Raw genomic sequence first — 18,904 nt, 5'->3', positions numbered from 1 at the left:
TTACACTAACGAAAGGCTTTTCAGCGCAATCGAGTTCTCTCTTTGAATTTCGAGAAACGTATTCAATTAAGCTATGCATAACTATATTTTTCTTCACACGTAATATAACAGTGATACAAGCAATAAGCCTCTGATAAGCGAGACTTTGACGAAGCGTATGGTAGATAGCCTGTGAAAGCAATGTCGAGGCTGTCAAAACTTCACTATGGCTTTTTATATAAAAATTTTCCGTCAATGCATTCTAAACAAGTGTTTCACTGTTTGCCAATTCCCTAAAGACGAGCTGTTTTTTTCCTTTCTCGCAGAAGCTATGCTTGCTCAGTCGTACTTCTGGTTTACGTGCATTCGTTTGCACCTGACATTCCGTTAATTAACTTTTGAATTGAGGACAGTTCTTCCTTCGAGGGCCTCCGTTATGACGTCCTTCAACACTAAAACGGGCTCGGGTCTTTCACGCAGAGTGCGTAAAAGTGATGTGTAATATGTTAGCCTCGCCTGCCACCTTCCCTTTGACCATACAGACAGCATTTGACTCAAGCGTATTGGTCTCGTGAGTACTAGCATATCTGCTGTTCCATAGAAATCTGAATGGATCTGTCAGCCTTTCGTCGTCTATCTTCCTCGCAGGTAAATTAATTTTTAGTAATATTTTTATTGGAAATGTTCAGCGTTTTTTTTTTTACTGTTACAAAATTCCTTTCAGGTAGGTGCTTTTCACTGAGAAAAATTTAACAAAAGATAAACAGACCATTACTGTGGGTATGAGCTGGGGAGACCGGCCTATCTGAATGAAGCTGTTCTTGTGTTTAGTCGTGTAGCAATGTTCGCCTGTTCACATATTTGAATAACATGTCGTAATGCTGCTATACAGACATTGATGTAATTTGGGGGAAGCTACATACGATGGATTGCACAGAAGCTTGCGGAAAGTACATGTGTAACATAGTAATAATAAGCCTGTGAACCTGTACGTTGACGATATGGTCTGCGTTAAACAGCTCTATTTTCATACAGACTTCTCTTACGATAGCCATAATAATATATGATTGCGGGAGCTATTTTTGTTGCAGGACATCGTTTTCTTACGGTGCTTCACCTTGCAATTTTCTTTAAAGCAATTTTTAGGGTCAAAAACTCCTAACGCACTTGAACTCTGAGGTTACCGATCGATATTGTGGTGAACAGGTTGCGGGTTAAGACGGCCAAGACCGCGAAGGTTCCAACGAGACTAAGGTAATTAAAGAGCCCTTACCCTGCTGCGAACTCTCAAAGAAGTGCGACCTCAAGTGGTTTCTTATTCTGATAAGTAGTATAGAACAGCGGTTGGCTGAAATCTACAGAAAATAGGAACAGAACTCGATTATTTTGGTTCACACTTCACAGTGGCACAGTGACCCATTTCCGAGATTCGAGCTGCACCAAACGCCATAACGATCTTGGCGTATACATATTATTCTAATACAGCATACACTCATGCGACGTTTCATTGCCTAACTGTTGCGCACCTGTAACTATATCACCTTCTACAACGCATCGATATGTTATAGCGTTTCATAAACGGGAGGCACCATGGTGCTCGCGTGTAAATATGCAAAACTAACAGTGCGACCGTTTCAAAGGTAGACCAAGCAGCTTTTACTTTTGTGTGCATACGCAACGATAATATGTAGATAGAATCGGAGACAAAAGCAAATTGGAAACAAACAGGCACGTAATATAAAAATCGTAAACGTAGCGTTGCGCCTGATGTACCGAGCCTCGAGATAATACGAAACGATGGTATTGATTCGTAAATACACGCGTTCGATATTTCAGATTTCTTGCGAAGGCTGATTTTGTCAGCAATTCGAGGTGCGGCAGAGCTGGATTAGGACACTATTTTTCAAATGAAACGTCTCTTTTTTTCACATTCAAATATGGTTTTGCCCAATGCGTCCTCATTACGTTCTGCAACATGATTAAATGAGCGTAAATATCTGAAGCGTTTCGATGATATTTCAACGGGCCTGTTCCTTGTGCCTATAGCCAATGGCTCTTTTCGGCTCTTCTGATCTTAGGCTATTAATGAAGTGCAAAAAACCAATAAGATAAATGAGGCGATTTTAGGTGTGTACAGTTTATTATGGAGTGTTTCTGATTTGATACACCCCCAGACTATGGCAATTTGCTAGAAAACAATAGGATAACAGGAACACTAAAATGTGACCAGTGAAGATTGTCACCTATTCCTCAGCGAACTCGATAATTAAAACGTCAGCATTTACAGACCATAAAATGTCCGTTTGATATCAACCTACGAAGGCAACCGCAGTATTTAACGTATTAGCTTATTGAAATATTGCCTTCCTTGCAAAGGCGGGGCGGACGTAATCTTTACCGGTAGAACGCTGTTTTGTCTTCCCAATGATCTTGCAGTTGTGAGCATTTGTTACTTTGCTATTATTGTGCGGGAATTGTTATTGTTGTGTTGAAAAGAAACAAAGTTTAAGTTTGATAAAAGCGGCTGAAACCAAGTATCTTTTCAAAACAAGCAGCATGGAACTTGTTAGTGTTATATTGGATTATACTTTACAAGAAGTAGACTTTAAGGTGTGTCAACAGGGTGTATTTGTAGAAGTACCCCCATGAGATAAAATAGAGCCTTTGAGCTATGTGAGAAGTGCAGAAATTCTTTGAATTACACATGGCTGATGTAGTATACACAAAAAACTTGCTTCCCAAAAGAAATGGTTTCGAAATCTTCAATCGGTCCTCTAACAGATTATTGAAGGCAATATTCTTATCTGATCATTTCCAATATTGAATCAAAGGACTAGAATTTCGCTTTAGCTTTTGGATTCTGGTGCCATTGGCTAGATCGGGCCTTGACTTTATACAACGAACGCCAGCTGCAGCGAAAAGTTCTCCTGTCAAAAGTTTACGGTCTGAACATCTTTTGATAGCTCCAAAGAATATTTAGAACGAACTGACATACGGGGCCTCCAGCATAGCGGATCTCAGGGAATATTGCGCAAGCTGCCGCAAAACTATGCTCAAAACCTCCGAGTTCGATCTTGTGAGTGCTCATATTCAATAATACGTCCAGCCATTTATTGTTGGCTCGTAGCACAGGAAAAATGCTCAACCTTAACTTACTAAGAAGTCATTATTATTTAAATTCTGTCATTAAAATTACATTTCAAAAAAGCTGCATGGAAAACGCGTCTGAGAACATGTTTATATGCCTTTCGCTAGAACCTCCCTGGCTCATCTAACAATACCTGAAAAACACTCCCTACGAGATGATAGCGGCCGCCCCAGAAGACGCCGCATGGATTCATGAACCAACAACATTGTTCTACCGATTGCAAGCTGGCATTATATCATCACTAGAAAAAATAATTGCAGCAGTAACAACGTAAGAACCAGTAAACGAGGCTAAATAAACGAATAGATGTAACTTTTGGTTATTTACGAATGTTTGTGTGTGTGTATATGTGAATGTTCATGCCAAGTCTATGCCCTGGCTGGTGTACGACGGTTAAGTGCGCAAGTGTCCCGAAACGAGAGTGTACACCTACAAACAGCCCGAGATCAGATGGTCCGTAAGTTGTCTTGCCCCCTGTATTTCACTTCCTTCGAACGAGCGATAAACCGCCCGCCTATTCATACTCCTACACAGAAAAAGAAAATGACTGAGTTCTCTCTCAGCCAGAACAGGTTATTGCCGTAACTGGTTGCCACAGTCGGTAACCATGGATCCTCTCCACCGTAAGTTGAAGAGAAGAAATCATTGTCGGTACTGCGAGCTAGCGTTATTGTCAATGTGGGTATCGTCGCCAATGTTGTTATAGTCGTCGCCATATTTGCGCTTTGGGGCAGCGGTAGACAGGTCAGCTGTAAACGTTAAAGTTGCTTCTGTTGTTACCGTGCGCTGGTATCGTTCTGTTTCTTTTGGCCTGCAGGCGAATCGACCGACGAGTGCACCCTATTGGTGCCTAAGGCCTCGCAACAGTATGACAGTAGGCCATGGCCTACGCTCAACAGCCATCGCTACTTGTCTTGGTCGCTAGCTTGCCGGATGGCCTCGCAGACCCTTACGGTTCTTAACAAGCAATAATGCCTAGCAAATACACGAAAACTAGAGCCGCTCTTGCTAGAGCGGTCCTATATACCATTTTCTGGCCCACACGGCATTGGTCTGCCAAGCGAGGTTAGGCCAAAAACGAACCTTTCTTCTCGTAGAAGAATGAACATCTCTCAGTCTTGATACTTCTGCTGTTGCAGCCTCCGTGATAGCTAGCCATTGTCGAGTCCTCACGAGGAGAAGAAGAAAGAAGAAGCTAGCGCTGTCGTGCATCGTTATTGTTAACAATTGTTGTTTTCTCACTCTTCGAAAAACACTTAGACCTGGTTGTCGATATTAATCTGTATCTACTGACGAACCAGACATACAGCCGGTGTATCTAGTACCGATAAGCTCATAATGTTCAGGTTAGGTTATGAGAGTATTTGCATCGAGTAAACAAGTGTGAATGAAAATCATCTTAGTAGACTCACAAATTGCGTGGCTGCTGGGGGTGCGCGCCTTCATACATAACGAAGGTCAGAGCTTAATGAGCGCTAAGCAAAACCTAATACATTTGAAGAAGGAACGACTCTTAATAACTTGTTGTGTACTTTATGATTCATTTAGATTAGTATTAGATCCATCTGATGGAGGCTTACCTATTTATTTTTGAACATAGTTGCCAACTAAGTAACACAACTGAAAGCATTGAACATTCTTTTTGTACACGCTAACATTGGTAATGGGCGAAGTCAAAAAATATCGTTATCTGGGCGAACTTTTTTTAGTCCTGAATAGATCGACTGAGTGCTGTGAATTTTCATAGAGAGTCAGTAAATTTCACAGAGCTTATCATCTGTTTACGGCTGTTTTAATTATACATTTAAGTGCTTCAACCAAAACGAAAGTGGCCTACTTTTATATGCTTCGTAAATATTATTCTATTATTATTACACCATATTACTCTACGGCCTGTGTATATCAGATTGTATATTATTTGTATACATAGAAAAAAAAGTGATACATACAGAATGGGACGCCTTGCTTTCTACGCGTCAATAGTTTTTTCATAGCATAGTTTCAACTTTTACCGCAATTTTTCTGACAACATACATCTTTGATTGCGCAAACAAATTTCAATTGTACATTGCTAATGCTACATTCAGTATCGAAACATTGTACGCTTACATCACTATTATAGACGATTACCGCACCGAACATCAGCCATCGTGCACACACACATACATATAAGCGTACGTAACGAACACGGCGTTGTGAGAAACGAGAATAACGGTCGGGTTTCTCAGGAGGGAACCAACCAAAGGAGAGAAAGGGAGAAATCTAGCGAACGAGTGAGTTCTCCTTATTCACCCACTGCGCCTATCGACTCTCCCCCGAATTTCCAGCAAGGAATCTACACCCTCAGACCCCATAGGCTAGAGTTTCTTCCACTAGTTTCCCTAGCTTTTCCGTTGGAGCGGAGATCTAGCTTATTTCGACACACACACACACGCCCTTACAAACGTATACAGGGTGCGTTGCGGAAAACCAAGAGAGACATATTATCAGCGACACTTTCTTCCGATCGGTCGCAAATGGTCGGGCTACATTCACTTCCGTTCGACGGTGCTTGCAACAGTGCCGATGAAGCTGCCGAAGGACCCGAACCAGCCTGCAAATACGAACAGTAATAGTAGTTGTGTGGAAGTACACCAACCAACCAACGGTGCTCCCCACGCAGCTCCCTACAGCTTCCGCCGTTTCCACCTGCTGCTGCTGCTGCCACTGTTAGCCGAGCGAGGCCAATTGCCGTCGTCCTCCGCTTCATCCACTACTCCGTTATACTGGACGCACGGGCATATGAAAGCTCGTACGACTACTGCAGTTGCAACTGCTGCTGCCTTTGCACCTCATCGTAGTTTTCGATGTAGCGGTGGTCTGTAGACAAACCGTTAGAGAAGGACCGGGTTTTAGGAAATGGGAAGGATAGAGCAGGCGGATGCAGGTATTCAGGCCAAGTAGGCTCCTAAGCGCGACTGCATCTCTCTCTAGTGCACATAACATTTCCGTTCATTCTTTCCTCTCTTAATTCCTCTGGGTACGCGTGTAGCTGTAGACGATGCCTACGGTGCATATTCGGACTATTGTTTTTATCCAGGAAAGCGTAGAATCGATAAATGAAGTACGAATCTATTGTTTCCCACTTTTCTTTACATTATGTAAGAACACACAGGACATCTTGTAAGGTTAACTTCATTATGTGACTCGTGAAGAAGATGCATACACGCATCGAATATGCACGTGTGTTGTAGATGATAAATGTGTACGCTGTAATTATCTAATTTCATTTGTCGGAGTAATTGAATCTAAAGTGGAAACAGCTTTAAATAGGCATAGATTAACCCGCCTAAATTCGATGACTGGTATTCAACTCCTCTCCAAATGAAGAACAACAATTGAAATAATAATAATTTATAAAACTAACGCCCACTATGCGCTCGTATATGTTATTTCGTATTTAGGTAATATAACGCTTGGATAAGGAATACGAGTTCATATAACTACAAAAGCTAACCGCAATATAGATAGTAGCCCAAATATCTACTCACGAAAACCTTCGAGCAGCAGAATAATTAGGCTAATTCGTCGATACGAATGCTACAAAGCAGAAAAAAGACACTGCATGGCCTATTTGCTTCGTCCATTTTTATTGCACTCGTTTCATGGGTTTCTTGCAGAAGCCGGAAATTGAAATCTAGTAGTCGTAGTAATATTTATGATCAGAACAGGTCTAAGCATTCGAAGAAAATGGAGCAATATAAAAGAGAGAGGTAATTTGTAAGTTATGTTTCAGTGCCTGAGGGCTTTTAGGTCAGACTTACGCCAGCAAGCCGTATCTAGAAATGGTGTGTGACGCTGGCTGGGAGAGCGGGGTGGTCCGGTTGAGGCCGTTAAAAGAACGGCCACCCAACGCTAGCCGGGTGACACTGATTGAGCCAGACCAGCGTAGGATTCCAAAGCCACGGAGGAAACTTTTTAGTGATATTCTGAGGCTGACTGTTATCGCAGTCACTGTTCTGTTCATAAATTCAACTGGCTGTTACTGTTATTGATACTGCTGTTAGTTAGCACCACCCGTTTTTGCACGCTTTTGGTCGCATATACCCCCGACACTTTGTTCCAAGGCGTTGCTTGCTTGCCCATATATTTATCTCGGCGGGGCTGCACAACCGAGAAAGTTTTAAGCCAAACCTAGGCCAGCTAGAACGGACGGCTTTAAGGGAGAGGAGGATGTGTCATGATGGCCGCAATGGGCGCAGCAGGGATGGATAACAGCGGTATGGCACTTTCCAGCTAACGATTTTCCAGGCAACGCCGAGCATGATGCTACATGTGCAGCTATTGCGGACAAAGCCAGTCCACACTAATAGCGCAAGAGGCGACGAGCAGATATAGGGTGCAAGAGGGGGTATGTAATAAGGATTGAGAAACGTACACATTTTCAATTTTTCACTGTTGCTATGCCTAGTACTTCTATAGTTGTTCCTGCGGCCACTGTCGCTGCTGTGTGCCATTGTGCTGCTGGGAATGACCAAAGAGATGACACTACCACTATTGCTACTCTAATTCGTTTCTATTCATGTATTTCGCGAAGTAGGCAAAACCTCTTTGAGCAGAGGGAGGGAGTTTGGGCTCTTTGTGGGTCTTTCTCTCTCAAAGGCCCGGTAATCCTCCGCCCGGGCTACTATTTCCGTGTGCTAGCAACATATCAGCTCAGGTTCCAGTTCAAAGTCATATCACGGTTTCGCTTCTTAACGTCGGGATTAATGATCGCTATTACTAATGCTATTCAAATACTCGAATGCTGAACGTAATGTCTATCACTTATAATAATTGCGAGCGAAAATTAGGTGCGCCATACTAAGAGCGTACTGTTAGAAGCTGACGCAGGTGACCGCTGAAGTATCATGCAATTGTCTGGCTGGAAACGAGATATTAAAAGGTGGCAATATTATCATTTACGATCTCTGTGGTAAACGACGCTATAGCCATAGATCACCTTCGTGGGCAGAAACAATAAACCCTCTCCTCCGAGAACGAGGCCATTACTTTTCTGACCAACATTGGTTCGTTATACACCTTTAATTGAAACCTCCAAGACTATAATGCTTCATTAATGTACATTTTCTCTTTTGTCCCATGAAATAATATTTATTGAATTACATTACTAACAGTAAACAATCAACAGATAACCAGGTCTCTTACAGGTGATAGGCGTAGTTACATGAAGATTCACGTCGATATGCGGCCTTCGGATGCGTTGGTCAATCTCGATTGATAAAAAGACATGGGCAACAAATAGTATGACAAATTGATTTTTTTTTTATTCAGTCGAGTTGCGCTCACTTATTCGGCTAGCCAAATATAATAAATATAATAAATAAAATAGAATTTATTTTCTACCTGTGATAAGCATAATTTAGTGAAAAGCTATAAAAAAGAAAAGTATTTACTGAAAAAGAAGATAACAGTACTAACTTCGAATTCAACGAGAACCAAAATTAATTCGACTCTGAAATTCGAAAAAAACATATGCGGCTAAGCTAGATATCCCTCTCTGTTCCGAGTTTTATGTCCGGCATCCCCGTTAGGTATTTCATCAGACAGATGGCTGCCTCCCACTACGAAATGAGGTCTGTCTATGCCCGGGTCAGAACCCAGACCAGAACGTGTCGCTAAGATCAACTGATAAATACGTTACTTACTAAGCGATCACGGAAGCTGGATATCTTTAGTGTGAACTAACATTCTTAAGTTACAATTAGCGATAATATCATTCCAGTTTTTAGAGTGAACTTAGATTATCTCTACGTCTATCGGTATAAAGGCAAACAAAAACAATCCTGAATTATTAATGATCTCAACCATGGCACTGTAAGTCGCCATAGGAAGCGTCCTTGTTTTCGTCGTTGCCATCGTTTAACTCGAATAAAATAGAATCATTCGTCAGAGTCGATTAAGGACATGACAAAAACCTATAGAATTGTGGCAAAACCTATGAACACATATCATAATTGGCCATGGTATGGACCAACTTGAATGACAAAGCTTTTGCAGAACAATTCGAAGCTATGTTGAACACCAGAACACTTTTGCAGGGGCAGCGGCAGTAGCAGTAGCCGCTGTGGAGCTGTATAGAGGTGTACTTTCAGTGAGTCGCTCCGGTCTCGATTTTCTGCCTTCCTATTATACGGAACTATAGTGGCACGCTTCTCCCATTCAACGAACATTTCTCAGAAAAATGTGAAGAAACACAAGGAAAATATAAGGTCGATGATGGCTGAAGGAAGCAGGAATAGTTGTGAGCACCAGCCTACAGGCGAAAGTTTGGTCACGGTCTGTCTATGACCTTCACGCTCAAACGACGATTAACAATTTTGTTGGCGGAAAAAAGAGAAACATCGATCCTGTCTTACGGGTCGAGAGTAGCGTATATAGCGTATCGGGCGTCGCTGGTGCAGCAGCGGCAGAGGCCAGTCGCGGCACCCGACAGAGGCACCAACTTCAACGGGGGCAGTCTCCGAGTTTTTGGGCTGTTCTGCCAGTCTTCATTCGTGCTCCTTCTGGATGTTCTTCCTCACCCGCTCCTTACTGATGCAGCAGCATACAGCGTCGTAGTGTAAACGACAACGGCACATCATTTTTCCTGGCCGGCGAAGCAGATCGAACAGGGCCCCTTTGCTTGGTGGGCGCCCTGTTGCTGCCACCCAGCCGAGAAGCTGAGTGGACGGGCTAGACTCCCTGCCACGGGAGCAGGATCGCGTTGGGCCACGCTATTGGACCATCACGATTAGGGCAGCGCGCCTCATCCGCCAAAAGTGGTCTTTTTCATTACGTCGCCAAGCTTGGCCGTCCCGCCTAACTAGCTGCCTGGCCGTTGGGCAGTTGCTGTGCTGGCGTTGCTTTTTCCTGTACCCTGCCGGCTAGCGACTGACCACCAAAGGCAAGAGAAGTCGACCGGGAGGCATAGCTCTTGTAGAGGAAGCAGTCGGTGTTGAGGAAGGGCTTGCAGAATAGGAGGGTGACGTAAAGAACAAAACAGAGTAGAAAAGTACATTGGAAAGTAAAGTGACAGACCTGACTGGCTTTTTTTTCATATTCAGCCAACGACCCGGCGACTCGCGTTGAGGAAGTAGCCTGTGGCTGGCTATCGGTGTTTTCATACATACTCGCATATGTAGCGTGCTACCTATTTAGTTCGGCTCTATGCGCTATTTAAAACTTACAGGGTAGACCAGTTTACATGTTACGCGATAATCAGAATGGCTAGGCGAAGAGGAATAACCATCAATATCGTAAATGCGATCGGAACTATGTAATCCGTCATTTCGATTAAGCATACTGTGCTTGTATGCTTGTTTTCAGTGTTTATTATACAAACGCCATCGGCAAGGGCTCTCTATCTAAATCGCACAAACGCTATCGGCAAGGGCTCTCTATCTAAATCGCATATGCTTGTCACCGAAAAATAATACTAAATCAGCAGAGCTTCAACCATCGATTTTTCTTTGTGTTCTCGGCCAAATATCTAACCGTAGCAAAGTCTTTGTGTAACACATTTTTATCGCTGTGATACATCAGTGGCTTGGAGCTACAAAGTGTTAGCTTTGAATTGATTATGGTCATTTTTAAGTCTTCCGACGTAAATCACACAATTCCTAAGACAGCTATAAGTCATCATAGCCAGAAAAATACGTCATATGCTTTTCGTGTGGGCAACTACAGAAGCTCTGAGGATGCTATAAGATTAGCGTGTAATCAGTAAGTTAATACAGTGGTTACAAGTGCACTTACGAAACGCGATCTATTCGAAACTGGGATGAAGGTAGATGGTTAGGTCGAGAAGAAGAGGATGATACGCCCTACAGTCACCAGTCACTGTGTCATGTTTTGATGTTGATCCTGTACCTCAACCGGTTCGTGTCTCGGCTTCGGCTGATCTTGGTCAATGCAGTTTTACAGAGAAGGGCACAAAGGCAAGTAGAGGGCACGGTAGGAAAGGGAATAAAGGGGTCTACGACTAGGCGTAACCTATTTACGATGTCCTCTTACTCCTTGCCTATTGGATCGTGGCTTCACTTCCCGGTTTGCTTGCTTTCTGGGGTCATCAAGATGCCCATGCTGGATTAATAAAAGCGAACGAAGGATCTCGTGTGCTTCCGTCGACGCTGCTGCTGCTGTTCTTGGCCGCTGGCACCGCCGCAAACGGTGCTGCTTATACGACTCTATGACTGGTGTACCCCTTGCTGTTTATGTCGCCGTTGACTTACTGGTGGCGAGCTATTGCAGCCCAATCAGCCGCTGACTTGTCCCGCAGTCGTTCTGAGAGCCCACGGTCATCCATCATTATTATAGTAAAGGGACGCCGCTGGGGTAGTTCGGACCCCGGTTTCCTCCCTCAGATCTGCCCCGCAATTTCCACTCGGTCTCTTTTGCAATCCCCGCGCTGTCAGCAGAGATCAATATCACTATCGCTAAGCCTCCTGGACCCCATCGGCCTGAATGGCACAGCGGTGATGAGAGCGGCAACGAGGGCGCCATAACCGAATGCCGCATCTATTAAACATAAGCGAACACACAATATTGGCAGTTTACACGTTTTGCTGCTAGATCAGATGGTCGTCCAATTTCTATATATAGGAGAAGATGGGTCTATATAGGCCATTGTGTTCTCCATCGCAAAAAAACGTTAGCTTATAATTTTAATACTATCAAATTTCTAGTCTTTTTTAGACGTAAACGCGTCAAAAATGTAGTGCAGATTGTGTTACCAGATTTTTCCTCGAATTTGAAAAGGTGAGGCTGTATGAGACAGCTAAATGTTTTTCTTTACATTTTATTGAACTTTTCTTAAAGCATGAAAACGCAACAATAACTAGCTCTTTTTTTTTAACATAGTCTCGCCTATTCAATGCTACATTTTGATGGAAAACTGAAAGTAAGTTACGTTTTTTAAAAATTGCTAGGTTGAGTTATATTATATGACCATTCTAAGCGCTGAGTGGGTTAGAGCAATATGGAGCTCTATGGGCTACTCAATTTCCAGTGTATTTGAACCCAGATGCCGTCGACGCTAACTGTACGGTGAAAATGAAGGAACTAAGTGGGCTCAGAGTATATATTTGCTTAATCGCAACGCATATAGATGTATGCGTGGAATGCTAAAGTATCGTATGGTATTTTCTCCCACACATACCGCTATTGTTAGTAAAATGCCACATGCTTTTAAAAGAAAGCTTGGCAATTTTATTGATAAAAAATATCACTTAAAAAAAAACAATATATTCGACATATGAAATAAATGTCAGAGGTGAAGTATATGTCGATGATGTAAAAATTTATACCGTAATAAACAAGGACAAAAATGAACTTACCGTCCCGGAGGCGATTGACTTAGATGCATTCTGAGCGAGGGAAAATAGATCGACATTATCTACAGTGAAACGGACCGCTATTAATGCTATCCCGGCTGATACCATTTATCTTCTAGGTGTTAATTAGACGTGCGTATACAGAGATATAAAAACTTTGGTGTGGATCTCAAGTTCAGAGGCGATGGCGTTGAATGCTCAATAGCAGCATTATAACTAAGCAATCTTATATTATGAACCTTTAACTTACAAAAGAACTCTCACATTATCTTGGACACTTCAACTGTTCCAAATGGTTGTATTGCTGATAAGTACAGCCTCCATTCCACAGCAAAAGTATAAATACTGCTGTACAAAGTTTTGAAGGCAATTGTTTGAAACGAGCAGCGCAACAATGTAATGTCCCCTGCCAGTCTATCTAGCTGCAAAACACTGCATCTCTCTACAAAAACACTGATTCACAGATGCTCCGCAAATTATGTAACAGCAACTCATTTAGTAGCCTCTTCGGAATAAAAACAAATAGACTGCATAGTGGTGTACCCATAAATACTACGGAAATAGGTATTTGTGACATTATTGGCAATTTGTTTTCACGGTACGCGGCAGGATTAGTCCACAAAGAGCCCGCCCTATGCTATTGAACTGTAATTACCACTTGAATAACATAAACTTTGTATTGTCTGTGTACAACATTGTGGACCATAATCATAACCATGGATCAGAATTCACTGTAAATAATTCCTGATACCGGATTCATGGGTGGGCACGATAGTTAGGTTCGGCTCAATTGACTTCGGAGAACGGTGCACACGTTGTTACTATTTTTTCTTACCGTTCGAACGAAACGCAACTCGCATATTTGCAAGGACGTAAATTATTGATACGCCAGCTTTACGCTACATAGCGGAGCTTCGCGTGGGCTTTTGCTAGATAAATCACCTTTTAACCTGCCTAAGCTGGCATGTCAAACGATTAAAAAGCATCGGTTTTCCTGGCCATAATCATCACAATCCTTTCTATGGTGAAGGACATTTTCCTTTCATCCCTTTCAGTCGAATGACTGGCTTGACATAGAATGAACCTGCATCTGATCCATATGACACATATCCACCTTGTAAAAGTATATGGACAAGTTGCGTGTGTTTCTCGAAAAATAATGCCCATTTCGGTTACATAATACAGACTATTCCAGGAAGCACCACAGTCTGACTGATTATAGCTAGTCACGTACAATTTGTACTTAAATTACAAAAGAATCTATATAAAATTTGTAAATCTTCCTCCTATCGTAGATATTTAAAATTGTTGTCGTTTTTGTCAGTTTGGGCTATTGATTTATACATTTCAACAAACATTCTGTCTGTTGTTGACGAGTATTCTTGTTCGATTACGGCTTGAAAATCATTGAGTGCCGTTAATTTTCTGGCGTAGATTTTTCGAAGGTCTTCCTGCAAGGAGAAGCCTTTGACGGTTCGGGCAAGGGATAATGGATTTTATGGTATTCCCCATCTGTTTGGAAGGTTCTCATCGAAGTGAGCTCTTATACCACGATGCTAGTACGCAGGTGGTCCGGCCTCTTGACAATCAAATTTACCCTCTACACCAAAGGCGTCGTAAAAGAAATTCTTGTAATGAATGTCAGTAATTGGCACCAGTCATTCTACTGAAATTTCCAGTTAATCTTTTGCTTCAAATGCCATACCATATCGTAGCGCCGAGTAAACTTCTGTGAAGTTTCCATGTAATATGTCGATTTTCAGCTCACATTTTTGTAGGTACTATTCATGAGATTATTCTCTTCGGTTCGTAGTATCTAGCATGGATCATCATTAGAATGTGATCTTTCTATTTATAAAATCTTTAAATGTGTACCTCTATCTTCTGAAGATAAACACTTGATTTTCTAGTACCAAGCCCACTTGTCTGTTTATTTTGCAGATTTTCAGAATGCGTCACCATAGCGAAGAACGCCTTCTTGACTGGTTAAGGTCGTCGATGTCTTGTTTTGCTCTCGATGCTTGGTTTTCTGGAAGGCTGTGTATAGAGATCCTGAACAGTCTCATCCGTCTCGAACTTACCTCTGTAGAAAAACTTCAACTTACCCTGTAAAAAAGTATGCTGGTATAATGCTTTTATTCATCGTAGCACCGGTTATTCCTAACAATGGCGTTATATATTTTGGCCCATATAGCTTCCTATTACCCTGTCTAATCTAAGACAATAGCGCACATACGCGCGACTTTGTAGATAGTTTTGAATCTACATTTCGTCCTGGTTAATACAAACCAACGTTGTAGTTTTGCTGGAAATCAAATCGCTTTATATTATAACTGTATGATTTTGTTGAAAATAGATAAAGAAGAGACGTTTTCGAATCGCGGAGTACACAGCATCAACAGGAGAAAAAGCGACTTCGTTGTGAAGACCTTAACTTAGAAGATGTCCTATGCCACACACTGCTCCTCATGTTAATAAAACACTTGTTTAATCAGTTCAAATCCAAAACATAGATTGTCCTTTCATGTAGCGGACTGTTAGAGGAAAGAACTCATTTCTACATAATGGTGCTTCTAATGATAATCCTATTTCCTGTGAAATTTAGTGAAACCAAATGGCACAGCAGGATAATATCTTCATAGGCCACCTTCACTAACATACAGACTAATCTCTGAAACACTTTTGGCGTTTAGCTTCAAGTAATAATACACGAAATAGTACGTACTTTCTTTCTATCATTATACATGATTAGTTGAATGTTAATTATATATATATATATATATATATATATATAGTAAGCGAATACTGAACAGAAACTGAAATCCAGTTAGAAGCTCCGCTCAAATTGATTCGTTGTATAAAGAATGGTTTAATAAAAGCTGGGGCTAAACACCTGGCATGAAATGATAGACTGAATGATGTTGTGCTTTTTCGTTAACAGCGTTCTACGTCCTTCGAATGTCATTCACTTCTTAAAAAAGGCCATTAGAAAAACTTCTGGGTTAGGTATGCAAACTTACATGTTTAGGCTTTTAACTTACTGAGCTATTACGAGCCGCAATATAATTAAAGCAACTCTATTTTACTATTTAAATAATTTTTCTAGACTATCTTTGTTTAGACCAAAGCAGAAGTTTCTGCCTCAACCGTTTAATCTTACAAAGAATGGTAACTAAAAATTGCGACCACAGTTCTGCCGTGTATGAACTAGTAATAAACACACTCGAGCTTAAATTGTGGACACCTCACATTACGTTATTGTTCCCCTATGTTTTTTGAAAAGCATTTATCCTAGTTGACGCTTGCAGTAGTCAAGCGTTTTAATGCAATTGTCAAATAAGCATTATAACAAAAGGGTCCTTTATACCTGCAGTTCCGTTGTTAGCCTTACGTTTCTAGCTAAAGAAATGTAACTGTTTCAGGGAACATCTCGTTTTCTGTCTTAAGCGTCTACCTTGCCATGCTTAGCAGGGGGACGTAAGTTGCACAAAAGCCTCGCACTGATAATATATAGGCCTTTCGTCCCTAAGTGCCGGCCTATTACTATGAGATTAGAGCAACGACAACAAAGCCTATCTTCGAGAAAACACCGAAAATGTCTTACGTCATCAGCACAGATATTCACCATCTTGTTTTGACGTACTGCAAGTTCCCTAGTGCTAGGCTACGTTTATGGCTCTATGTTCCGATGTTTTTAGGGACTACCTACATCTATTGTGAGATAACAATATAGAAGACGAAATAAAAGTTACATCGTAACAGTGCTGGCATCTGATAGGTATATTGGGCTAATATAGCGAAATCATGTGAAACTAAAGAAGAACATGTAAATTCTTTTCATATGTAGGTGTCAGGAATCGCTCTGTATCTCTAAATGGCCTACAATACATGGCAAAATGAGGCTGAGTAAAGGAATGTCCTTAAACGTAAAAGCGTTGTCCATTTGCAGATAAGAGGGACACACGACACAGTCTGGAAAGAAATTACAACCATTTAGTAATATATGGGTAGGTAGAAGTAGGTCCATAGTTAGGACAACAGTTAGCTTAGAGCTATGATTACTGGAGGTCACAATTAGAACCAGACCAGCCGTCAGTTGGATTCATATGTGCTTAAATGGCAAGTCAGCTTTTTTCCAACAATTATAAACTCTTTCTTAATATGACGAACTATCGACTGACTGAATCTGGTAATAAAAATCACACAAAAAGACAAAAACTTCATTTGGTCAGTTGAAATATAACCATTCATATTTTAATTAGGTGCGGTGGATGTGTTTTAGTTCACTCTTGAATGGCTCGATCAACTAACATATCTGTGTCAGCTAATTAATACACCTCTAGCTTTAATGAACAGTAAAAAAACGCTAATCATCACTTCAGTTCCAGTCCAGAAGTTGAAGCTTAAATATATAAATGAAGAGTGAATAGAAATCTTGCGTTGGGCAACAGTAAAACAAATACGTTGCTTGTCTCTTTGAATATGTGCAGTGGATCATGGGACGTTTACCCTTGACATGCACGAACGATAAGATATCTTTAATTTTAGCTGAAAGTAACTTCGAGGATGACAGCCACTAAGTGGCTGAACGTTTCTAATTTGCTCAGTCGCTAACTAGCCCCAAATCTTCCCGATGTTCAATGCGAGCCGACTCGCCCGATTATCTTTTCGTGGCTGGGCAAACGACAAGCAAGTACGCAACCAACTCTAAACGGCCCTCGGGGCGAGTCCGAGATCTGACATAACATTCGACTTTTATACACGCTCATAATTTTCGGTTGTGTCCCTGTTAGTTTCCACAATCAGTCCAGGTCGGTCGTTCGCTCAACTTTCGTCATCCAGAGTTCGTGTAGCGGCGCCAATTAGCACCCACTGCCCGAAGCCTGCCTATTCCCGCATGGCATCGCGTTCCTACCGCCCATCGGGGCAAGCGCCATCGTCCACAAAGGAAGGCGGAATGCCCATCAATGACGAGATAAGACGTGTGGCCTTCGAGAATAACGAGGTCGTTGGAGGTTTTTCCCTTCCATGCACTAGAGTGGCCGTAGGGCTTAAGCGCCGCGCGCTGGCGTTATTCCGTCTCCCCGAACGGCGCACCACACTCTCTGTTTCTTTTTTGCATTGTTTCACTGTTTCAACTCTTTCCTCTAATCTGCCCTTCAGTTAGACAACGAGTCGGCTTACATCCTTGTCATGAACTCTCACAATACTCTTAGTCGGTTAAAGCCGGGGCTAGGGGCAGCTAGAAGCTATGCCCTAAACCTTACAAATCTCTCTCTTTCTATTCCATTTTCCTATAGCTATATTCTCGTTCCGACGGACTCTTCTGCGCACCCCCTAAAGCCAGTTTCCATCCCTCGTTCAGTCCTTCCCGTTTCGTCTTCGAAGCGAACGCTTCAATGCATCCAATACATAGCGAAACGGCTCCCGATGAGGACATCAAAACGCAGGCGCCAGGCCTAGTCACTAGGCCTGTCGGCCGCGCCGCGGTTGCCGCCGACACTGCCACCGCCGCACTACCTAACTGCCATCCATACGATCCTTTTTCGTTTTTTCCTTTCTAATATCCAGCGTCGTCATGCGCTATGACTGTTTTTGCCTCTGCTGGTGCATTGCTGTAGGCGTCGTCGGCTTTCCTATTTTCCATTGGTGGTGGTACCGCAAGCGATGTTAAAGACGCCAATAACGTTGGCAGTGCTGCTAGTGGCGAAAGCGGCGACAGCAGTGCGACGAAAGGATAGAAATAGAAGGCGTTGTGCTGTAGAGTGGGCAGGAGAGCGTTTGTAATAGCAAGATACGCTACTGGTGGCCGATGCTGCTCTCTTGCTAGCAAGAGAAGTAACAGAATTGTAATGGGGTAAGTAAAACCTAGGGAATGGCAGTAAATTGGAGCGACGCGGTTGTGTGCCGCTGACGCGATCTTCCCTGAACCAATGGCGCTGCTGTCCTTTTTAGGGTGGTGGAAAAAAGGAGCAAGACGAAGCAGGAGATTGCTAGCGGCATCAGGGGTAAAATTAGGAAGTTCTTGGTAGAGTGGCCTTTGGGTAATTTTGGTAGAGCTTCAGCTCAGCAAGGCTTTTGCCGAGGGCATCAGAGAATGGATAGCGAGGCAACGTAGGGCCAACAGTGCGTCTCACTCCATTGCGATTGAGAATATCCGTTCGATACTACGCGGTAGCGGCAGTTGTGTTAGTAGTTGTATGCGCATGCAAAAGAGTGAACAACAGAAAGAAATAAAGAGAGAAAACGACGATGACGAACGAGTAAGTGCCAAAAGCGGCTGGCGCTGCTATTGCTACTGGTGTTTTCGGATATGTGTACCTCGCGTATACGCTAGCGGCTTTCCTTTGTCGTGGAGTGAGAAGCCGTTTGAACGGTCCCCCCCCCCCCCCCTCAACTCATCGATGTTTCAGTTGTTGCCGCT

The 18,904-nt window shown here is 42.4% G+C and overlaps 1 long non-coding RNA gene across 1 annotated transcript; it reads left to right on the top strand.

Moving 5' to 3' along the window:
- The first annotated feature begins 533 nt into the window (after positions 1 to 533).
- LOC111273704 (uncharacterized) lies at positions 534 to 15,374 on the top strand. The gene is made up of 3 exons (XR_002687996.2): positions 534 to 627; positions 14,422 to 14,596; positions 14,837 to 15,374. It is a non-coding gene; the product is annotated as an uncharacterized LOC111273704 (long non-coding RNA).
- The last annotated feature ends 3,530 nt before the right edge of the window (positions 15,375 to 18,904 follow it).

Source organism: Varroa jacobsoni, unplaced genomic scaffold, assembly GCF_002532875.2.
Source record: "Varroa jacobsoni isolate VJ856 unplaced genomic scaffold, vjacob_1.0 scaffold_217, whole genome shotgun sequence".
Classification (NCBI taxonomy): domain Eukaryota; kingdom Metazoa; phylum Arthropoda; class Arachnida; order Mesostigmata; family Varroidae; genus Varroa; species Varroa jacobsoni.
The sequence above is the reverse complement of the archived record's forward strand: the minus strand, read 5'-3'. Positions and strand labels throughout refer to the sequence as shown.